The 22,989-nt window shown below is 54.3% G+C and overlaps 1 non-coding gene across 1 annotated transcript; it reads right to left on the reverse strand.

The window, feature by feature from the left end:
- Positions 1-6,453: 6,453 nt before the first annotated feature.
- On the reverse strand, positions 6,454-6,525 carry TRNAQ-CUG (transfer RNA glutamine (anticodon CUG)). Its single transcript has one exon. It is a non-coding gene; the product is annotated as a tRNA-Gln (tRNA).
- Between the last annotated feature and the right edge of the window lie 16,464 nt (positions 6,526-22,989).

Raw genomic sequence — 22,989 nt, forward strand, 5'->3', positions numbered from 1 at the left:
TTGATCGGGAGCCCTCCCCTCCTCAGTTTTAGTTTTTGAACCTATTTTATACATCTTTCTCTTTTTTTTCCCCAGTTCGCCACTGGGAAAAGGAAGAACCCAACAAACAACAAAGCAATCAAGGAAACACTGGGAAATGATCACTTGCCATTTTTCAAAAGCAATTTTATTTTAATGTTTTTGGCCAACCCCCCGCCCTAAAAAAAAATTTCCCCTGAAAATTTTTACTCCTAAAAAAAGACTGTTTTTTATTTTTAAAAAAAGTTTTATAACAAACAAGCATAAAATTCTCCCGGCGCTAGTATTTTGGGGACAGCCACGCTGAAAGGCAGGAAAAGAGAGAGTGAAAAGCAAGATAATGGCAGATGCAAATGAAAATAAAGCGAGGTCAAGGCAAGGAGGAGTAAGGGAGACAGGAAACAAGGCCTCCCCGAGTTTTGTACGGATACTATTGGAAGCCAAATCTTCCACCTTGGGTTTGCAGCCAGAAATGTATTTCTCTAAGGGATTGGAATAGAGAAGGGGGGAAATGGGGCAAGTCGCAGGGTGCTGGAGTAGGGAGAAGGGGAGGATGGGGCAGGGGAAAGGATGAGGGGCGTACAGTTCTCATACACCCAGCAAAGTCCAAACTGCAGCCAGTGAGAGGGAACTGGGGGGTCAATAGACAGATTTGCCTTGTCAGAGCAAGCCCCATGCATTTGAACGTGCCGTCTGGGTCAGGAGGCTGGTTGGCCTAGTGGAAACCGCTCCGGCTGAGACACAGAATACCTGGATTTTGGTCCCCAGCCCTGGTCTGCTGCATAATGTCGCACAAGTTTGAAACAGCTGGATATTGTGCTGGTGGTTAGTAAAGCCAGGGTGCCTCGGTTTCCAGACACGATAAAGCAATTAGTGCCGAGCGTCACAGCTGTGTTGGATGTGACTCAGTTCCAATCCAATGGGCCATGCTGGGCCCCAAACCTGCATCTCCGTGAAGCTGATTTTACTGGGGGTGTTCACAATATGGGCTCTCATCCGGAAAGCACCAGCTAAGTGCGAAGGCCAAGGCCTTACTGGAGTCAATGGGGACAGATCCCAGCTGGTGACAATGGGCGTCTCTCCTTTGGAGTCAGTGGGGCCAGATCCCCAGCCAGTGTAAACTAGCCACAGCTCCATTAGGGTAAAAGAAGCCAGCTCCTATAAAAGCCCCACCGATTTATCCCAGCCCAGTGCCTGCCCAAAGGTCCCAAGCTGCCGCTAAGAGGCCTGGCTCTCCAGGTAGGTGCACAGTGCGTCCCTGACCTGGGCAGCTGCCCCGCCCGCCTCCCCCTCAGCCTCCGGCGTCTTCTCGGGCTGCTCGAAGCTGGCACCCAGCCGCCGGGCTTCGGCACCCCAGGCCTCGTCGAAGACCTCGTCCTTGCGCTCACAGATGTTGTGGAGGATGCAGCAGGCCGAGATGAGGCGGGGCAAGTTGTCCACTGCACAGTCGTTCCGCGTGGTCAAGCAGCGCCAGCGCCCCTTCAGCCTGGCCACGGCCTGTTCCACTGGCTGGCGGCACCGGCTCAGGGCTTCGTTGAACCGTTCCTGGGCCCCTCCCGGCTCCCCGGGGTAGGGTGTCATGAGCCAGGGCAGGAGAGGGTAGGCCACGTCTCCCAGGACCACCATGGGCACCGACACCCCATCAAGGTCCAACGTCTCTGGGGGAAAGAGCGCCCCCTCCTGGCCTTTCTTGAAGAGGGTGGATTTCCGCAGGATCCGGGCCTCATGGGCTTTGCCCGGCCAGCCAGTGCTGATGTTGGTGAAGTGGCCCCGGTGGTCCACCAGGACCTGCAGCGCCATGGAGTAGTAGCCTTTGCCGTTGATGTACTCGGAGGCCTGGTGCGGTGGGCACTGGATGGGCATGTGAGTAAGGCCGAGGGCCCCGGCGCAGTTGGGGAAGCCCATCTCCCGGAAGCCAGTGGCGATCTCCCGGGCGTCACCCACCTCGATGGCCCGGCGCAGCAGCACCCGCTGGATGGCCCGGCACACCTCCAGCACCACAGCGCCGGCCGTGGAGCGCCCCACCCCGAACTGGTTGCCCACCGAGCGGTAGCAGTCGGAGGTGGCCAGCTTCCACAGGGTGATGGCCACCCGCTTCTCCACGCTGAGCGGGATCCGCATGCGGGTGCGCTGGCGCTGGAGGGCGGGCGCCAGCTCGGCACACAGCCCCACGAAGGTGGCCTTGCGCATCCGGAAGTTCTGCAGCCATTGCTGGTCGGCCCAGGTCTCCAGCACGGTCCGGTCCCACCACTCGGTGCTGCGGGGCCGGACCCACGGGCGACGCCCGGCCGGGCGCTGGCGGGGCCTGGGCACCGGGACGTTGGCCCGGCCCTCCGCGGGTGACTCGTTCCCCGACTCTTCCTCCTCCTCCTCATCTTCCTCCTCCGCCTCCTTCAGCCGTCTCTCCAGCGCCTGCAGGAAGGCCCAGCCCCTGCGGGCCGAGGCCGCTGCGGAGGCCTCACTGCGGGCGCGCAGGTACCCCATCATGAGGGTGCCTGTCTGCACCAGGGAGAGGATCACCGCATCCCTCCGGGAGGCCTCCATGCCGGGGCGGGAGGAGGCCGGCCTGCAAGTGCCAGGGGGAGGCTTGGGCCCGGTTCGGCTCCCCTCCTGCCTTCCTAGGCCCGGAGCTGGAGATCTCCCACAATCCTGAGCTCCGAAGCTGCCCCACAATGCAGCAGGTTTGGGAGCCGTGCCAGCAGGCAGGGCTGAGCCGCGCTCCTCACGCGCTGTCAGATGGAGCGACACAGCCCCAGTGTGGACACTTGGCAGAACTGCACCGGGACCGGCCTGATTATTAGGGGCTTGGTCTTATGTCTTCACTGAAGGATCCTCGATCCGGTGGACACGGATCTACTGAGATCTGACGGCCGGAAGTTGGAACAAGACCAGTTCAGACTGGAAAGAAAGGGGCAAATTTTTCCCAGAGAGGGGAAGGCGCTGTTGGAACGGCAGATCGAGGCCTGTGAGCGGCTCTCCAACCCCGTCAATTTTTCAATCCGGAGAGGATGTTATTTTTTTTTTTCTCAGAAAGGTCCCAACAGGAATTAATTCAGGGAAGCCCTGTGTTATACAAGAGGTCAGACTGTCTGATTCCAGCAATCCAGTCTCCTGAATCCCGAAATCATGGCACTTGGTTTCAAAACGGTTATTTCCGCCTTTTGCTTCGAATTAACCTGCTTAATCTTATTTGATTGCCAACTTTATGCAGTTCTCGCTTCCCTTCCTCCCTCTCGTATACTGAATAATTATTTTAAACAGGGCATCAGAGAATTATTTGCTATAATTGTCCTCCATCCACAGGACAGGACAAGCCTAGGGAAGGAGAAATTCATCAGCAGTGAGTTTCCTCCGGTGTTTTTCGAACGGATTGCAGCATTTTTATCCACCTCCCTTTCCGTGTTTATGGGCACACAGAGAAATTCTTACCCGTGGATTGGTTCTGCTTCCGGATACGGTCTGTTCGGTAGGGATGGGGAAAGAGCATTTATTCACAGCTCTGCTCTTATCTAGGGAGGTGGTGGAATCTCCATCCTTAGAGGTTTTTAAGGCCTGGCTGGGATGATTTAGTTGGGGTTGGTCCTGCTTTGAGCAGGGGGTTGGACTAGACACCTCCTGAGGTCCCTTCCGACCCTGATCTTCTATGATTCTATGCTATAATCATCAGCAGGCCGGACTTTCGCTCCTGCAACCTAAGTGCAAGTCCCAGTGAGTACACTGGATTTTTCCCCCGGCCCGATCTGCTTTGGCTCAAACAGAAGTTATGGGTTTCATGCAGGGATGATGGTCCAAGAGTGGGTTATGCAGAAAGCCAGCCTAGATTACTGGAGTGGTTTCATCTGGCCTGAATACCTATGAACTTAGTAAATAACAGAGACGAAGAAGCAACGCATCGGGCTTTGATTTTTTGCCTTTGCCCCCACAGCGGTCGCAGAGGTGAAGGTATCAAGGGTTGGTGAAGGGGTAAAACTGATCATGCATGAAAATGCAGCCGTGAGACTTTTTGGGGGCCAAAAACATTTGTTTTGGGGTGTGTGTGAAAAAGTGCAGTTTTGACCCGCTGAAATGTTTCATGAATTTGGGTTGATGAGGCCTAGTTGTTCGTTTTGGGGAGGGGAAATGGGGAAGGGAAATGGGGAGGGGAACCCCCCCAGGAGAAACCCCCCCAGGAGAAACCCCCCCAGGAGAAACCCCCCCCCCGGAGAACCCCCCCACCATGTTTTATTTCAGCACTTTTGAAACAAAGTGTTTCAGTATTTTCCTTTCACAACATTTCTCTGATTTCATTTAACGTTTTTTGCAAAACCTCAAAAGACAGGTGGAAATGGAGCAGCCAGACAATGCGAGTTGGTCAAAGCAAAGCATTCTCTTTGAGCCAGAAATGAGCTTTTCCCCCTCCCTGGCTTTTTGATTCACCAAAAATGTTCATTTTCGGTCTCGACATGACACCCATTTTTTTTTTAATTGCCAATGAACGGAAGAAGTCTCTGTCGATCCTGCTCTTCTCACAAGTTCTTCCGGGCGGGGACTACTTTTTCATTCTGGATTTGTCCCACGCGGGCCGGCCCAAGACTGGACAACTAGACATTGCTCAAATAAAAGCAAACATTAGTAACTAGCTGAGTTTCAACCTACTCTTCTAAACCTTTATCCAGGGCTAAATTTAAGCAGCTGCATAGTCCACCTGTTAGAGCCTTTGTTAAGTCCCCTGATGGTATGGGGTCAAGTCCCTGGTGTGGCATGAATTATTGGTGTGTGTTTTTCTAAATTTCTTTCAGAGACATATAGACTTTAAGGCCAGAAGGGACCCCCATGATTATCTAGTCCAGTGCTTCTCAACCAGGCGTACTTATACCCCTAGGGGTGCATAGAGGTTTCCCGGGGTTACATCAACTCATCTCGATATTTGCCTAGTTTCACAAGACTAGACACTGAAATGTAAGTCCAATATTTATATCCCAACTGGTTTATTTTATAATTATACCATAACAACGAGAAAGTCAGCCATTTGTCAGTCATAATGGGCTGTGACACTTTTGTATGGTTAGGGTTAGGGTTAGGGTGCCCTATGCAGGCCCCATGCTGCAGAGGAAGGTGACCCCCCACCCCCACCCCACAGGGTCTCTGCCAGTCTGACCCGAGGGGAAACTCCTTCCCGATCCCAAACATTAGGATCAGTTGGCGGCAGGCCAACGATTTTTCAGATTCACCCTGGGCTTTGGACAATGTCAGCTGAAGCATCTCTAGGCATGTCCCACCTCCGAGGGTCGATCAGGCCCATGACCCAGGCCAACCCGCCCTGAGCTCTCTGCATAGGCAGCATGAGTGATCGTTGTAATTTGGGGTGAGTTTCTGATCAGTGTGAGCAAGGAGAATTTTGGAGATATTAAAATATTTCTCGCCCAGATTGAGTCTGTAATGCCCTTTGATTTACCAAGCCATTAGCTCAGGCTTTCTGCAAACTCAGGCAACATTGCTGTGTCAATAGAATTTGGGACAGTCCCCCACCCCTCACAGTGATGGGTTCGGGCTCTCTGCAGACTCAAGAAGCGTCGCTGTGTCAATTACACTTGGGGCAGCTCCCCTCCTCACAGCGATGGGTTCAGGCTCTTGGCAGACCCAGGCAGCATCACGGTGTCAGTTACACGTGGGTCCCATTTGCAAGATTTCCTTTGCATCAGCAAAACCTAGAAACATTCCTGTCCCTTTCAAAGCTGCAACCTGATATTCCAGGCAGGAGCGACGGAGAAAAATACCCTGAGCGGAGCTGAAAGAGCTCAGCTGGGAGAGCAGGAGACGTACAATCTAAAGGGCCAGTCTTGAGGCGTAGCAAAACATTTCGATCTCCAGTGAAGCAGCTGCTCTCAATCTTTTTCAAGCTGAGATTAATTTACTGTATTCCAGTATGAGGTTCATTTTCCTCCTGCCCTACTGGCCGACAGGTCACGTCTGCCCCATGCCTCAGTTTCCCCAGCTGTGAAATAGGGACATTCCTACTGACCTCCTTTGTAACGTGCTTTGAGATCGGGCTGATGAAAAGCACTAAAGAAGAGATAGGGCTTATTAACATGAACAGGAAGAATTGTTACTGAGTCTGCTTGCCTTCCTAAATTGCCCCCCTGCACCTCCATCCCACCCAGAAAAAGACCCAACTGGACTAGAGGGGGTGCCGAAAATGAAGAGACTCCTCTATGAAGACAGAGTAGGCCAGGAGAGAAATTTTCAAAGAGCTTAGCTGATTTAGGAGCCTAAATCTTGCTTTCAAAAGCCTAAACCCCATTGCCTTTCACCGTGGCAAGGTCCAGAGCATGGGCAACCATGGCCTAGTGGTCAGAGCCAGCATCCAGGAAAAGGGACAGAGCTGGGAATCAGAGCCAAAGGTCAGGGCCGGAGTCAGAAAGCAGGCCAAAGGCTTGACGATTTTTAACCAAAACAAGGTCCCACTGAGATTTGAACTCAGATTACTGGATTCAGAGTCCAGAGTGCTAACCATTACACCATGGAACCAGCTATAATTACAGGAATTCATCACAGGAGGGACAAGGGTAGGTTTAACGAACAACACACCTACATGTGCCCTGTTGGCAAATAGATTTCCTGTCGCAAGAGAGTGGGTCAAGACTTAAAGCAACAAAAAAAGCTTCTCCAGTCCCGAATGGGGAGGAGAAACCAACATCTCAAAGTGGTTCGCAAACAAACAAAAAGTCATCGTGGGGCAGGTGAAACAAAACCCTGTCCTGGAGGCGTTTTTGGAAGATGTTTGAGCCAAAGCCAAGCCAATACACCGACTGGCCCATGCTGTTGAGGAACTCAGAGTAGATGATTTAATGGTCCCGTTTGGGTTTGCCCTTTATAAATCAATGGACCCCCACCCCCAAAGGTTAGCAAGTGCCTTTTTTTGGGACATGGAAGCTGTCCTTCTCCCAGAATCACGGGACTCTGAGAGCTGAGGCTTTATGGAAAACATCAAATATCGAGAGACGAAATGGAACCAGGAATGCTGGTGACGCTGGGTGGTGGATGGTGGGACTCACAACACAGCCACCAAGAATTTCCTCTTCCCCCACGTCTTGAGTGCTTGGCAGGCCCAGGCCGGAGGTACCCAACTTTGGAGTAGGAAACAGTGTTGACAACCGGGGCTGGCCTTGCATTTGTGTGAACGAAGGGGAGCCCTGCTCTGGGGCTAAAGGGGTTTAAAAAGGGTCCTGCCGAAACCACAGACCTTTAGATCATGAGTCTAATGCTCGCCCGACAGAGCTATTTTCAGCTGGTCTGTGAGTAACTCTGGATGAAGTAACATCCGATGAAGTGAGCTGTAGCTCACGAAAGCTTACGCTCAAATAAATTGGTTAGTCTCTAAGGTGCCACAAGTCCTCCTGTTCTTTTTGCGGATACAGACGAACACGGCTGCTCCTCTGAAACCTGGAGTGTCAGTGGCTAAAAGAAAATCGCTCCTAGCACGGCTCCTAGCCTGAAGAAATGCTCCTGGGTCTCTCCGCTTTGCAATCTACGTTCTTCCTCCCCCATTTCCCAGGTGCCCAGGAACAATTCCCTGCACGAAAGAAAGAGGAAAAGAACGTATGGCAAAAAATACGGCGACTTTTGTTAACAATGCCAGAATGTAACCCCCTGTGCGTCTTCCAACCGACGTCCGGCTCCTGCAATTTTCCCTCTCTGTGCAAATCTTTGGTTTGTTTGATGCATCGGGTGGATGGTGGGCCAGGAATCAAGCGGAGGTGTGTAGCAAACAAGACGAGTTTTATAGGCCCCTTGTTTCATATGTTGTTCCCATCCCCAGTGATAATGATGGGTAGTGAAATCAGCCAGCGAAATAAATGAAGGAATATAAAAAGAATCAGTGGAACAGAAACACTTTTTGGTTTTCATTAAAAATTGTCTCCTATTTTTTTTTTTTTTTGCATTTTTGTCAACAACTTGCTTTGTCAACACCAAAATCAACTCCCCCAAATCATCCCAAAATGGGACTTTTTCTGCACACTCGTGGGCCATGAGTCTCCACTGGAAAAAAACCATGTTGAGGGAAAATTTTTGACCGGTTCTATTTATTGCGGCGACTACGACAGCTGATGACAAAATGTCCACATAGTTCATTATTATTAATAACGCTTAATAATTAATATAATTCCAAGTGATAATAACACTGCCGTGCCATCAGGGACTAGCTGAGGATGGAGCTCGGCTGGTCTCAGTGGTGGCAGATGACAGAAGAAGGAGCAATGGTCTCATGTTGCCGTGGGGGAGGTCTAGGTTGGATATTAGGAAACACGATTTCACCAGGAGGGTGGTGAAGCACTGGAATGGGTTCCCTAGGGAGGTGGTGGAATCTCCATCCTTAGAGGTTTTTAAGACCTGGCTTGACAAAGCCCTGGCTGGGATGATTTAGTCAGGGATCGGTCCTGCTTTGAGCAGGGGGTTGGACTGGATGACCTCCTGAGGTCTCTTCCAACCCTGATCTTCCATGATTCTATGAACACCCGTGTGTTAGGTGTTGTACGTACACAAAACAAAAAGATTTTCCCAGCCACAAAATTCCAACATTATTAATTATTAATTATTATTATTAATATTAACATTAATAATAAACGCACCATCAGCTGTTCTGCCCATTTTCTCTTTCCTTCTCCATCTTTATGTTCTCTGGTTCCCTTCCCCTGGCTAGTTTTCTAATGACTGTTCATTAAAATTAAAGGTCCTACCCTTTATAATGCTACCTTCAGAAATAAGGAGCATCAATTTTTGAATTTTCTTAATGGAAAAAATTCATGCTTTGGGAACCCCCCCACTGTTTGCATGGACTTGAAGAGCTGTGGAAATTCAGCAGGAGCAAAACATAAACAAGAGCTCTGAGGAATCTACCTATTTTCCAGGTTTTTAAACCAAAAAAAGCACCCGCAAGGTCCCACAGAGATTTGAACTCAGCTCACTGGATTCAGAGTCCAGAACGCTAAGCACTACACCATGGACCCCACCACATGCCAGTGGCTTCATTGTGGCCCATTTCCAACCCGTGTGGCCCCAGCCCTTCCAATGGGGCTTGCTGGCATATTTAACCAACACATGGCTCACCTGGAGCAGGGGTTCTCAAACTTTTTTTGCTGGGACCCCCTTTGAAAATATTTCAGGCTGTGTCAAGCCCCCCCCAGAAGTAACAACCACCCCACACCAGGCGACCTTACTTCTGTGCTTCTGCTGAGCATGGCGCTGCCTTCAGAGCCGGGGGCCTTGCCAGCAGCCACTCTCACGGCCCACCCCCGAGGACTCTTGGGACTCCCTTTTGGGTCGGGACCCCCACTTTGAGAAATACTGATCTAGAGTCAAGATATTTTTGTAGCAAATGTCAATACAGCGGGGATTTTTCCCCCTGGACATTTCTTGCCTTCCATTTTATCCCACTAAGTTTATCTTAAACCCACCTCCTCAAAACCCAGTGCATTCATTTTTCTGAATGAGTTAGAAATCCACAGACCCAGGAGGGAGAGTTGTGGATCCCAGGAATTGGGGGAGATGTTACCTGTACCCCCCAAATGTGGTTCGCAGAGAAGCAGCTCCATGCGTAGAATCGCAGAGCTGGTCGTTAATAAATCAATAAACAATCTCCCTCCCCCTGCCTCTGCCCTCCGGAAAAAATGAAAACCAAATATTTTCAGTTCTTCAGTGGAAGCCCCCAAATCATCGACCAAAAAATATTCAAACACCCCCCCCCCCCAGCCCTAAGTACAGGTCACTCAAAATGTTCATCAAAATGTTACACTAAAACTCTTGTGGCTTTTCACGCCCTCCAATGAAAGTTTGAAAAATGTCACTGGAAACTTTTCCTAAAAATTCCCATCTAGTCAATAAAAGGGACCGCTGTGATCATGTAGTCTGACCGCCTGTGTAACGCAGGCCGGAGAACTGGCCCCAGAATACTTCCTAGAACAGAGCTTTTCGAAAACCAGCCCATCTTGACTGAAGATTTCTCAGCGATGGAGAATCCACCACGACCCTTGGAAATCAGTGGTTCGTTATTCTCACTGCTAAAAATGTACGTCTCATTTCCAGTCTGAATTTGTCTCGTTTCAATGTTCAGCCATTGGATCGTGATTGATCTTTGTCTGCTAGACTGAAGAGCCCGTTATTCAATATTGGTAGATACTTACAGAGAGATTTGTAGACTGGGATCAAGCCACCTGCTCTTTGTTCAGCGAAACAGACTCTCTGAGTCTATCGCTACAAGGCCGGTTTTCTAACCCTTTAATCCAGGGGTTCTCAAACTGGGGGTCATGACCCCTCAGGGATTATTGTGTGGGGATCACAAGCCACCCAGGCCTGAAGGCAGAAGTGAGGGTGGCAATGGGGTGCAAAGTCTGCTGTGAAAAGGGATATTGGCAAAGTTTCTTCACACCCCCAGCATTAAACAGTAACTATTAAAAATCCTTTTCTGCTTATAACAAGAATTCAGTCAAAGTGGGGTTTAGTCTTCATTTAAAAGTGGTGAGAAAAGGTCCATTTATTTTAAACAGAGTTAGCAACTTAGCATGTGAAATCATTTAAATATAAAAAATGTGTTTAGAATTTATAAGGGGGGGGGTCACACACAGAGGCTTGCTGTGTGAAAGTTTGAGAATCATTCTCGGGGCTCTTCTCTGACCCGTCTCCAATTTATCAGCATCCTGCTTGAATTGCGGCCACCAGAACTGGACCCAGGATCCCAGCAGTGGTCGCACCAGGGCCAAATCCAGCGGTAAAAATCACCTCTCTGCTCCTACTCCAGATTCCCCCGTTTATACACACCAGGATCACAGTAACCCGTTTGGCTGCAGCATGGCACGGGGAGCTCCTGTTCAGCTGATTATCCAGGCAACCAGCTGAAATGACATAGGGTAGAAAGAAGCAGAATGACTGGCTGGAAAATAGCCCCAAATTGCAGACGGGTTGCATGGAGATTTGACAATAGATTTAACCTTTGCAACAGCTTTCTTGGCTCAGGACCAAGGCTATTGGGTCAGAGCCACCAGACCACGGCCCCATTGCTTTTAAGGAGGTCCATGGAAAACAGGGGCTGGTTTTTGACCAGCCTGACCAGTTTTCCTGCTCTCCTGCTCGTTGCCAGTCGAGAGACCTAATTTGCCTTCCCACCCCCTCGCTGTGCCAGTGGATTCCTGGAGGGTGGCAGCTGTTGGAACGGGGTGGGTGGGTGGAGGGGCTCCCTTCGGGGTGAGGATGCAGCTGAGGGGGTCCCTGGGGTCTGTCCCCGTCCCAGCACTTTCCATGGCCCTCCACAGCCCCGGCATTGCCAAACCGATTCCAGCTGCGGTGCCAGACGCCTCTTTTCGCTCAGTCGGGGGAAGGATGGGTGCGTCTGTCTCTGCCACACACGCGTCTGGCCTCTTCCGCTCCCTTCCTTGGCACATCCTTCAGGGTTCTCTGGCGCCATTCTCAGCTACTTTGCCAGCCTTACAGTCATCTCCCCCCGGTTGAAATGCAGCTGCTTCTGGGGGCGGGGTACTGGGGCCGTTTATACAGGGACCCCTCAGCCAGCGCTGAGATGCAGCCACCTCTGGGGTGGGGCAGCTGGCTCTACAGGGATCCCTTGCCCAGCAATGAGATGCAGCCACCTCTGGGGCGAGGCGGCTGGCTATACAGGGACCCTTCACCCAGCGCTGTGCAGCACCTGACACCCTGGGGGTCCTGATCTCGGTTAGGGGCTGTGCAGCACCTGGCACAAGGGGCGACCTCTAGCTGCTACCGTAACACAGATAATTCATACAAATACCTGAGCCCTTCCCGCCCACTCAGCCACCGCTCTGGGCAGGAGGAAGGCTCCACCGGCCACTCTCAGGTGGTAACTCCCCGTGGAAATACACCCACCACCAGGGGTCTCTGCTGCTCCATGGGGGAAATACACCTTGTGCATTACCGGAACTGGCCACCAGGGGTCACTGCTGGGAGATTGGAGAGAAAAATCCTTCTTTACGCTAATTGGCCAGAAGCTGCAGGGGATTGGGGGGAAGGCTAAGGTTTCAGAGGGGCAGGAAGGCAGGGATGGGGTGCAGGGGGTTGGGAAGCAGAGATGGGGTGCAGGGGAGCTGGGATGGGGTGCAGGGGGGTGGGGAGCAGAGATGGAGGTGCAGAGGGGTTGGGGAGGGGATTCAGGGGAGCAGAGATGGGGTGAAGGGGAGCAGGGATGGGTGTAATGGGGTGCAGGGATAGGAGGTTGAGGAGCAGGGATGGGGCTGCAGGGGGGTTGGGGATGGGATGATGCAGGGGACCAGGGATGGGGTGCAAGGTAGTAGGGATGGTTGTAATGGGGTGAAGGATAGGAGGTTGGGGAGCAGGGAGGGGATGAAGGGGAGCAGAGATGGTTGAAGGGGGTTAGGGACCAGGGATGGGGTGCAGGGGGGTTGGGGAGCAGGGAGGAGTGTAATGGGGTGCAGGGATGGGAGGTTGGGGAGCAGGGATGGGGGTGCAGGGGAGTTGGGGAGCAGGGAGGGGATGTAGGGGAGCAGGGATGGGGTGCAGGGGGGTTGAGGAACAGGGATGGGTGTAATGGGGTGAAGGGTAGGAGGTTAGGGAGCAGGGAGGGGATGAAGGGGAGCAGAGATGGTTGAAGGGGGTTAGGGACCAGGGATGGGGTGCAGGGGGCTTGGGGAGCAGGGATGGGATGTAGGGGAGCAGGGATGAGGGTGCAGGGGGGTTGGGGAGCAGGGAGGGGATGTAGGGGAGCAGGGATGGAGTGCAGGGGGGTTGGGGAGCAGGGATGGGTGTAATGGGGTAAAGGGTAGGAGGTTGGGGAGCAGGGAGGGGATGAAGGGGAGCAGAGATGGTTGAAGGGGGTTAGGGACCAGGGATGGGGTGCAGGGGGGTTGGGGAGCAGGGATGGGTGTAATGGGGTGCAGGGATGGGAGGTGGGGAACAGGGATGGGGTGCAGGGGGTTGGGGTGCAGGGATGGGATGTAGGGGAGCAGGGATGAGGGTGCAGGGGGGTTGGGGAGCAGGGAGGGGATGTAGGGGAGCAGGGATGAGGGTGCAGGGGGGTTGGGGAGCAGGGATGGGGGTGCAGGGGGTTGGGAGCATGGATACTATTTGATTAATCTCGACAGGTGTTTTTTCTGCGCTCACACGGCAAACCTGAGCCGGTTCCAGGCGGCCCGAAGCCGGGTGACTAACATGTGGTGTTTGTTCTCTGCCCCTCTCCCTGGGGGGTGACGCTCCTGCTGCGCGGTGTCTTCCCTGGGTACATTTCTTGTTTTAATTATGACTTGTTGCCCGGACCTGTCTTCACAGCACGGAGGGCAGGGCAAAGAAAAGTGGCCTGGACTCGGAGTGGAAAGCCGGGGCCGGGGCTGGGGCGGTGGTTTCTGATGGTCCTTAGCTCTTCCTCTGATCTCAGATCGGCCCTGCAGACTCACTGGGACACAGTTGTTGACCACGGTCTTTGTCCCGGATTTTGAAACCCTCTGTTCGGTATCCAGGGCCCAAGCCACGGAGGAGGATAAAGGCAAAGACCTTGAACTCGGGTTGAAATTCAAGGCAGGATAAAGGCAGGACTAACCGAGGCGAGGCCAAGCTGGGACGGAGGCTCCCAGCCAACTGGAGATGGCAGAAGGCCTTACTCGTGTGGCCACTGCGGTATGAGAAAATAAAGAACGGCCAGACTGGGTCAGCCCAATGGAGCATCTAGCCCAGTGTCCTGTCTCTGATTGTGGCTGGCGCCAGATGCTGCAGAGGGAATGAACAGAACAGGGCGTTATCGAGTGATGCATCCCCTATCCCCCATTCCCAGCTTCTGGCAAACAGAGGCTAGGGATACCACCCCTGCCCAGCCTGGCTAATAGCCATTGATAGGCCTGTCCTCCAAGAACTTATCTAGTTCTGATAGCTGTTATAGCTTTGGCCTTCACAACATCCTGTGGTGAGGAGTTCCACAGGTTGACTGTGTGTTGTGTGAAGAAATACTTCCTTTTGTTGCTGCCTATTCATTTCAGTGGGTGACCCCTGGTTCGTGTGTTAAGTGAAGGGGTCAATAACACTTCCTTACACTTTCTCCACCCCATTCAGGATTTGATAGGCGTCTGACATATCACATCACATAAGAGCCCAGAAGCAGCAAGGAATCATAGAATCATGGAATCATAGAATGTCAGGGTTGGAAGGGACTTCAGGAGGTCATCTAGTCCAACCCCTTGCTCAAAGCAGGACCAACCCCAACTAAATCATCCCAGCTAGGGCTTTCTCAAGCCTGACCTTAAAAACTTCTAAGGAAGGAGATTCCACCACCTCCCTAGGTAACACATTCCAGTGTTTCACCACCCTCCCAGTGAAAAAGTTTTTCCTAATATCCAATCTAAACCTCCCCCACTGCAACTTGAGACCATTACTCCTTGTTCTATCATCAGCTATCAAATCCCCCCTCATTCTTCTCTTCCGCAGACTAAACAATCCCATTTCCCTCAGCCTCTCCTCATAAGTCATGTGTTCCAGTCCCCTAATCATTTTTGTTGCCCTTCGCTGGACTCCTTCCAATTTTTCCACCTCCTTCTTGTAGTGTGGGGCCCAAAACTGGACACAGTACTCCAGATGAGGCCTCACCAGTGTCGAATAGAGGGGAACGATCACGTCCCTCTATCTGCTGGCAATGCCCCTACTTATACATCCCAAAATGCCATTGGCCTTCTTGGCAACAAGGGCACACTGCTGACTCATATCCAGCTTCTCGTCCACTGTAACCCCTAGGTCCTTTTCCGCAGAACTGCTGCCGAGCCATTCGGTCCCTAGTCTGTAGCGGTGCCTGGGATTCTTCCGTCCTAAGTGCAGGACTCTGCACTTGTCCGTGTTGAACCTCATCAGATTTCCTTTGGCCCAATCCTCCAATTTGTCTAGGGCCCTCTGTATCCTGTCCCTACCCTCCAGCGTATCTACCTCTCCTCCCAGTTTAGTGTCATCTGCAAACTTGCTCAGAGTGCAATCCACATCATCCTCCAGATCATTTATGAAGATATTGAACAAAACCAGCCCGAGGACCGACCCCTGGGGCACTCCACTTGATACCGGCTGCCAACTAGACATGGAGCCATTGATCACTACCCGTTGAGCCCAACAATCTAGCCAACTTTCTATCCACCTTATAGTCCATTCATCCAGCCCATACTTCTTTAACTTGCTGGCAGAAATACTGTGGGAGACCGTGTCAAAAGCTTTGCTAAAGTCAAGGAACAACACGTCCACTGCTTTCCCCTCATCCACAGAGCCAGTTATCTCGTCATAGAAGGCAATTAGATTCATCAGGCATGACTTGCCCTTGGTGAATCCATGCTGACTGTCCCTGATCACTTTCCTCTCCTCTAAGTGCTTCAGGATTGATTCTTTGAGGACCTGCTCCATGATTTTTCCAGGGACTGAGGTGAGGCTGACTGGCCTGTAGTTCCCAGGATCCTCCTTCTTCCCTTTTTTAATCCGAGAGTGCTCCTCTAGCCTGCCGAACCAAACGTGGGTGCGGGACTGGTCAACCCATGGAGGCCGCCCCGCCCGCAACCACTCTGCCTTGCCCGGCTTCAGCATCAACCGCTCTTCATCCAGGAGCTGATCTCCTCCAAGCCATGTTGGTGAGGGGGGGGTGGTCCGCGGTGAAGGACAGCCAGAGCCGTCTGTGCTGGACGTGCCGGTTGGCACTGGAGCAACTGGTCGGACCCTTTCTCCCAAGTGGCCACCTGTGATGCTGGAAACGACCAGCGAGAGGAAGGGGGTCCCCCCATCACTACCGGTTGAGAGCGTCCCCCCAGAAACCCCTCCCCCATTTTAGCTCATCCCCGTGGCCCTCACCTGCCTCCTCTCTCCTGGCCACCAGCGTCAGAGGTCCAGGCGAATGAGACCGGACGCCTGGCCTTGTGGTCCCGCGGCTGCCACCCCAGCGCCCCCTCATGGCCAGAGGATGCTCTGCAGCGACCGGCTCCTCTTGTCCCCCTCTTCAGGGCCCGGGAGAAACTCGCCCGGTTCAACCCAGCCCCACCAGGGGTGCTATTTATTTAGTCCACTGGGCCCCCAGCCCCAGCTCAGTGGCTCCCTCTCTCCCCGGAGTCCAAAATAACACAGAGCGAACTCCTCCCACGCCCGCAGGTGGGGAGGGGGCAGAGACGAGCGAGTGGGGGCCAGGGGGTTGGGGGGAAGAGGTGGCGCAGGGTGGGGGGGCGGGGGCCGTGTGGGGGCAGAGTCTCAGGGAGAAGGGGCAGCCCAGGGGCGAGGCCTCAAGGTGGTGCAGAGGCGGGGCCTGAGCGGGAAGGGGCGGCATGGGGGCGGAGCCACAGTTCAGGCGCCGGTGTGGGGGGGCCCCCCCACTTTTAGGGCTCTCCTCCCACTCCTGGGTGCTGTGGTCCTCTAGCCGGGGGGCGAGTGGCTGGGTGGGTTGGACCGGAGGCGACCAGGTCTGGTCTGTACTTGGAACGCCACAGGGCCCCGGCCGTCGGGCGAGGTGACCCGCCCCCACGTGTTCCCACGGGCGCTGCCAGGTGCTGCTGGGGGTCGCCCGTTTGGCGGGTCAGGGGCTGGTGAGTCTCCGCATTAGCGTCTCCGGCTTCGCACTGGCGGCTGGGGGCCCCTGGCCAAGGAATGGGCTTGGTCAGCGTAGGGGGCTGCTGCTCCCCCATCCCTCCTCCCACCCCCCATCCCCGCAACCCCCCATCTCTGCTCCCCCAACCCCATCCCCACTGCCCCCCATCCTGCTCCCCAAACCCCATCCCCACTGTTACCCCATCCCTGCTCCCCAAACCCCATCCACGCTGCCCTCCATCCCTCCTCCCCATCCCCATCCCCATTACCCTGCATCCCTGCTCCCCAAACCCCTTCTGTGCTACTCCCCATTCCTCCTCCTCCACCCCCATCCCCGCTACCCCCATCTCTGCTCCTCAAACCCCATCCCCACTACCCTGCAGCCCTGCTCCCCAAACCCCATCCGTGCTGCTCCCCCATCCCTCCTCCCCACCCCCCCATCCCCGCAACCCTGCTCCCCAAACCCCATCCCCACTACCGCCATCTCTGCTCCCCAAACCCCATCCGCACTTCTCCCCCATCCCTCCTCCCCACCCCCATCCCCGGTACCCCCATCTCTGCTCCTCAAACCCCATCCACGCTGCTCCCCCATCTCTCCTCCCCACCCCCATCCCCACTACCCTGCATCCCTGCTCCCCAAACCCCATCCGTGCCTCTCCCCCATCCCTGCTCCTCCACCCCCATCCCCACGTCCCCCATCCCTGCTCCTCCACCCCATCCCTACTGCCCCCCAAACCTGCTCCTCCACCCCCATCCTCCTTCCCTGCTCCCCAAACCCGAACCCTGCTGACCACCATCCCTGCTCCCCAACCGCCATCCCCGCTACCCCCATCTCTGCTTCTCAAACCCCATCCCCACTACCCTGCATCCCTGCTCCCCAAAGCCCATCCCTGCTGACCCCCATCCCTGCTTCCCAACCCCATCCCATCTACGCCCCATCCCTGCTCTCTAAACCCCATCCGTGCTGACCCCCATCCCTGTTCCTCCACCTCCATCCCCGCTGTTCCCTCCTCCATGCTCCTCAAACCCCATTCCCCTGCTGACCCATCCCTGCTCCTCCACCGCCATCCCCGCTACCCCCCATCCCTGCTCCCCAACCTCCATCCCCACTGTTTCCCATCCCTCCTCCTCAAACCCTATTCCTGCTCCCCAACCCCCCATCCCCACTGCTCCCCATTCCCTGCCCCCAAACCCTATCCCCACTGCTCCCCATTCCCCGCTCCCCAGCCCCTCTGTTCCCCATCCCTGCTCCCCACCCCCCATCTCCACTGCCCCCATCCCTGCTCCGTAACCCTCCATCCTTGCTCCCCATCCCTGCTCCCTAAACCCTATCCCCGGTTTCCCCAATATAGTTGGGGGAAATACAGGCACTAAAATGGAGTCCAGAGTCACCTGATCTGCTCACATGCCCTTGCAGGCTTCCATGAGTCCCAGCAGCCATTACTCAGACCCTGACTGACGTGGCCTCAGGTGAGGGGAAGCTTTGCCCACGGCCCCGAGGCTGCACCGACGGGCCGTTACCTTGGCTAGCCCCTGCACAAGGTGCTGCCTGGATGGAAACCGACGCTGTGGGTCTCGCTCAGCGGCAAAGACATTTGGAATTCAGACGCAGCGTCAAGATTCAGCTCTCCAGGTACAAGGTGCGTGCCTTTTGCTCGAAAACCTCTCCTTGTCTCCGGGCGGCATTGTTAAGCATTGCACTTCTTTAGCTGGTGACCACTTGCTACGGATGTTCACCCATGTCATGAGGTGGCGGGCCTCAGTTTCCCCGTCCACACAGCAGACCAGGCGTACTAGGGTTTCTCTGCTGGGACAAGGTTTCAGCTTGTTCACAGGTGCGAGTTGAGCAGCAGTAAAGTCACAGGGCTGCCTGGAGGCCACCGCTGGCATGTCCCAAACATCAGGCATGTTGCCGCTTTTCCTAGGGTTTACCATCCACACCAAACTCTTGGTTATAAGATTTCCCATGAGCGACACACTTCCATAGAATCACAGAAGATGAGGGTTGGAAGGGACCTCAGGAGGTCATCTAGTCCAACCCCCTGCTCAAAGCAGGACCAACCTGGGACAAAGTGGGACTGTTCTTAATGTTCTCTCTGAATTCTGTGGGGGTGCCTCAGTTTCCCCTAGGCACTTCTTAAGTATCTAGGTGCTGGGATAAGCTGTGTGATTGTTCCAGAGCCCTAGAGGGCCAGTGGCAGGCTGTCTAGACAGAGAATGGCCGGCACCCCGTATCCTGGCAAGTGATGGCCTGGGCCCCCTCCCCTGCAAGGTGTGAGCTGAAGGGGTTGGAGAACAAAGAGATCAGGTGGCCTCCTGGCCCAAAAAAGAGACAAAGGCCAGAGGAGGGACTGGAGGGGGTGTCAGTTTGGAGCTGGCTGGGGAAAGCAAGGGAGGACCAGACCCGGGCTCAGCCCTCCCTGCCCCCCAAGATGGACCTGACTGAGGGGTCGTGTTCTCTGTACCTGCAAGCTCCGTGTTAGACCATGTTCCTGTCATCTAATAAACCTTCTGTTTTACTGGCTGACTGAGAGTCACGTCTGACTGCGGAGTTGGGGGGCAGGACCCTCTGGCTTCCCCAGACCCCGCCGGGGTGGGCTCGCTGTGGGAAGCGCACGGAGGGGCAGAGACCAGCGAGAAGGACTGTTGCAGTAACGGGGTCCCCCTGGAGACTGCGGTGAGCAGTCTCGGGGCGGTGGAGTCTGTGGCTTAATCCTGGGAGAGAGGTGGTGATCTGGAGAAGGGCTGGCACACTAGGGAAACCGTGGGGAGCTGAGAGCACACAGGCCTGTGAGTCCACAGCAACATGGGAAGAGCGGAGTGATGGCCCGTCACCGTCTCCTTAAGAAGGACATTGTAGCCCTGTGCAGAAAGAGAGGATTACACATTGGAAGTTCACCAAGGCACAGTTAATCATGCAGCTGGAGGAGGATGATCCCTCTAAGGAGCAGATTCCTGACCCAAATGGGGCTATAGCAGGATCTGGGAGCAGCTGGAGTGGGAGCCAGGCATCCCCAAGACTCCTGTCCCCAACCAGACAGGGATCTTCATGATCGGGTTCCTCATCAGGAGATCGGAGATGGATGGGCTTGGAGCTGAGTCTGAGAGAGCGAGAGGACCATGAGAGACAGCGAGATACCGAGAAAGAGCTGCAGAGGCAGCAGCAGCATGAACTGGCGATGGGGGAGCGGAGAGGCCTAGGGGACCTCCCAGGGGTGAGTGGGGATAGACCCCGGGGGGCCAGTTCTGCAGGGAACCTCGAGACTAAATTGCTGCCCCTGGTTAAGGAGGGGGGGGATGTGGATGCCCACCTCACTGCCTTTGAGCAGGCTGGCGATTTGAAACAGGGGGACCCTGCGGAAAAGCCCGGTGTCTAGCTCCCTTGCTGGGTCCCAAGGTTGTAGACTCCATCAGCCAGATGGGTGGGGAGGTGGACAGGCTCCCACTCCTGGCCCCGGCCTATATGTCTGTGTGGAGTCTCCTGGGGCCAGGCCCCTCGGACCCCCAGTGGGAGCGGACGGTGATGGTCAATGGGGAGACATTCCTGGGGTGGCGAGATGCTGGGACAGAGAGAACTGTTGTCAGGCCCCGGATGGTGCAGCCCCACCAGATGCTGAGGGGCTGTGTGACCTGGGTGAAGGTCCCAGGGATGAAACCCCTCACCCTGCCTATGGCCCAGATCCCTGTGCAGACCCAGGAGGGCTCGGGCTGGCTGGCCGTTGGGGTTCTCCAGGGTATCGGCTGTGAGACCCTGTTGTGGGGGTGACTGTGTCTCTTTGGGACAGGATCCAGGCCCTGCTCCTGTAATGGCCAAGGGTTTGAATTTGAACCCAGGGAACCAGTCGGCAGAGAGGGAAATGGTCCGTGAAAATGCAGACGACCTGGCTGGCAGGAGGGAGGAGCTGCTAGGCTCAGGATACCTGCCTGCCTGTAACCAGACCCTGGGTCTGGGTGGGACAGAGAGATGTTCCCTGCCCCCCTGCACACCGGAGAGGGGGCTCCTGCTGGCTCTGATGCTGTAAGGAGAGCAGAGAGCTCGCTGCCTGCCCCCACTGGGACAGCAAGGGCAGCGCTGAGCAAGGGGGGAGATAAGACCCCAGCTGAGTGGGGGGACCCACAGGCAGGGCAGGTCGGCTGCCAACCAGGTTTGCCTTGTCCAGAGGCGCTGCTGGGAAGTGATCCCACGGCAGGGAGGGAGCGACCAAGGACAGGGCTCAGCAGGGCTGTGACCCCAGGCACAGCCAGCGAGAGGGAACAGGTCCCACTCCCTCCCCCACCAGCTGAATCCCAGACCGAGCTGCAGAAGGATCCTCCTTGGAGGAGCCGAGGAAACGTGCTGGCCGCAGGCTGCAAACCCCCTTGGGGAAGGCTGCAGGGACAGATCCCCGTGGGAGAAGGGATTCCTGTACCGGGAAGGGGCTCCCCCAGGGGAAGTAGAACTGTGGGGGATCAGGAGGCAGCCGGTGGTGCCCCAGAAGTACCCCCGCAGGCTGTCGTACCTGGCCCACCATGTCCCTCTCTCGGGACACCAGGGGATCCAGCGCCCCCGGCAGCGGCTGCTGCAGACCTGTGACAGGCCCGGAGTCTGGGACGCGGCCCAGCAGGTCCCGCGACCCCTGCCCGGGGGGGAGGGGAGGCCCGGGGTAAGGGTGAATCCCCCTTGAGACCCCTGCCCATCACAGAGGAGCCTTTCCAGAAGGGGGCCATGGACATAGTGGGCAGGGCCGGTGCAAGGATATTTTGCACCCCAGGCAAAACTTCCACCTTGCGCCCCCCACCCCCACCCCGCACATCAGTTCATTGAGGGGCAAATCCCAACGAGCCTTTATAGCTCTAACTGCACCAGTTACCTCTTGATTATTCAAACGATATTTCTTAATGATCAGTAACGAATACAATCATACAATACAAGGGCAGAGGGGATATTTTATTGTCGGGGTATAAATCTTTTTCTCTCATCATATAAATCATACCTGCCGCTACGAAGGAAGGTCTTGTGTGTGAGTCATGTGCCGGGGAGTGAGCAAACCCATGTTCGATTCCCAGCTTTTCCTCCGAATTCCTGCAACGCCCAAATTCTCCTCCCTTGTGAGGCACCTCAGAGGAACATCTAGAAGAGCCGGCTCTTTCCTAGACATATCCTTGGGCCAACGTGACACCCCTATGCCTCACTGTCAATGGAATAGGCACATTGCCCCCCAAGGACTCCAGCGAGCAGGGATAGGGCATCTGCATGGCCCACCATCCCTAGAGGACATGCTACCATATTTGCAACCACTGTGGAGAAAGGTGTAAGGGGAACATGACCAAGTCTGGAGTCCAGCACCTTTTGAGGGAATTTGTGCACCAAGGGTCCCCAGAGTGAGTCCCTGAAGCAGGACCACTTGCAATCACATCCTGTGGGTCCTCGGGTGCAGGACAACCCAGATCTGTCAGTTTATGGTTAAAGAGCACGTCAAATGCCATTGCACCTACGAGCTGACGATTAGAGAAGACAGCACCGAAGCACGGGCATAACTTCACCCATGGGAGCCGTCCTGCTCTGTTTAAAGTGACTCACATGCTTCAGTGCCTGTCGCATGGCGGCTGGAGTACAATTCCCAGGGCGCTGTGTTTTAGAAATATTAACGTTAGAGATTTACAGTGCCAGAGGCGTCCACCAAGTTGGGGCCCCATTGTGCTCGAAACGAAATTGATACGTAGTAAATTATCGTCCCCAGGTGTTTACAGTCTAAAGACAGGATACAACAGGTGCCTGGGCAAACAACGGGGCAGGTTGTCAGCGGGGCGGACGGCTGTGGGAATGTTTCTTTTAGAATGGAATCCAAATTAATAAGTAAAGTCCCTTGGCGTAGCCTACCAAGAATCAACTTTGCAGCTGACAAATCCCACTCAGTTCATTGCTCATCTGACTGTCAGAAACTTTCATGAAAATCTAGGCTCTTTATCTCTGAGACAAAAAATGGCTTTCTCTCTCCCCATCCTCTGGAACCCGAATACTTGGTGGCTTTGTTGATACGAGTTCATTGTTTTTCCTTTGACTTTCAATTTGCTGTGCCAAGATTTGAGTAACAGAACCTCCAAAGGCAGAAATGGGGAAAAATAAAAAAGGGGGTTTCCCCAGCCTCAACTGTCAAAGTCATTCTCTTTCTTTGTGAGTTTTTAACAAGGTTAAAGTGAGTAAAACAAGACTTCTTTAAAGGTATTTCCCCAGCCTCAACTGTCAAAGTCATTCTCTTTCTTTGTGAGTTTTTAACAAGGTTAAAGTGAGTAAAACAAGACTTCTTTAAAGGTGTGCTGGTCCAAGTAGAAGCAAACTCACTTTGGATAAACACATGAAAATACTTTATATTTACTCCTCAACCCTGTAACTGGTCTCTTTTTATCTGAAATCTGAAGAGTATTCCCATCTTGCCAGATAAGCTA

The sequence above is a fragment of the Natator depressus genome, chromosome 28 (genome assembly GCF_965152275.1).
Source record: "Natator depressus isolate rNatDep1 chromosome 28, rNatDep2.hap1, whole genome shotgun sequence".
Classification (NCBI taxonomy): Eukaryota; Metazoa; Chordata; order Testudines; family Cheloniidae; genus Natator; species Natator depressus.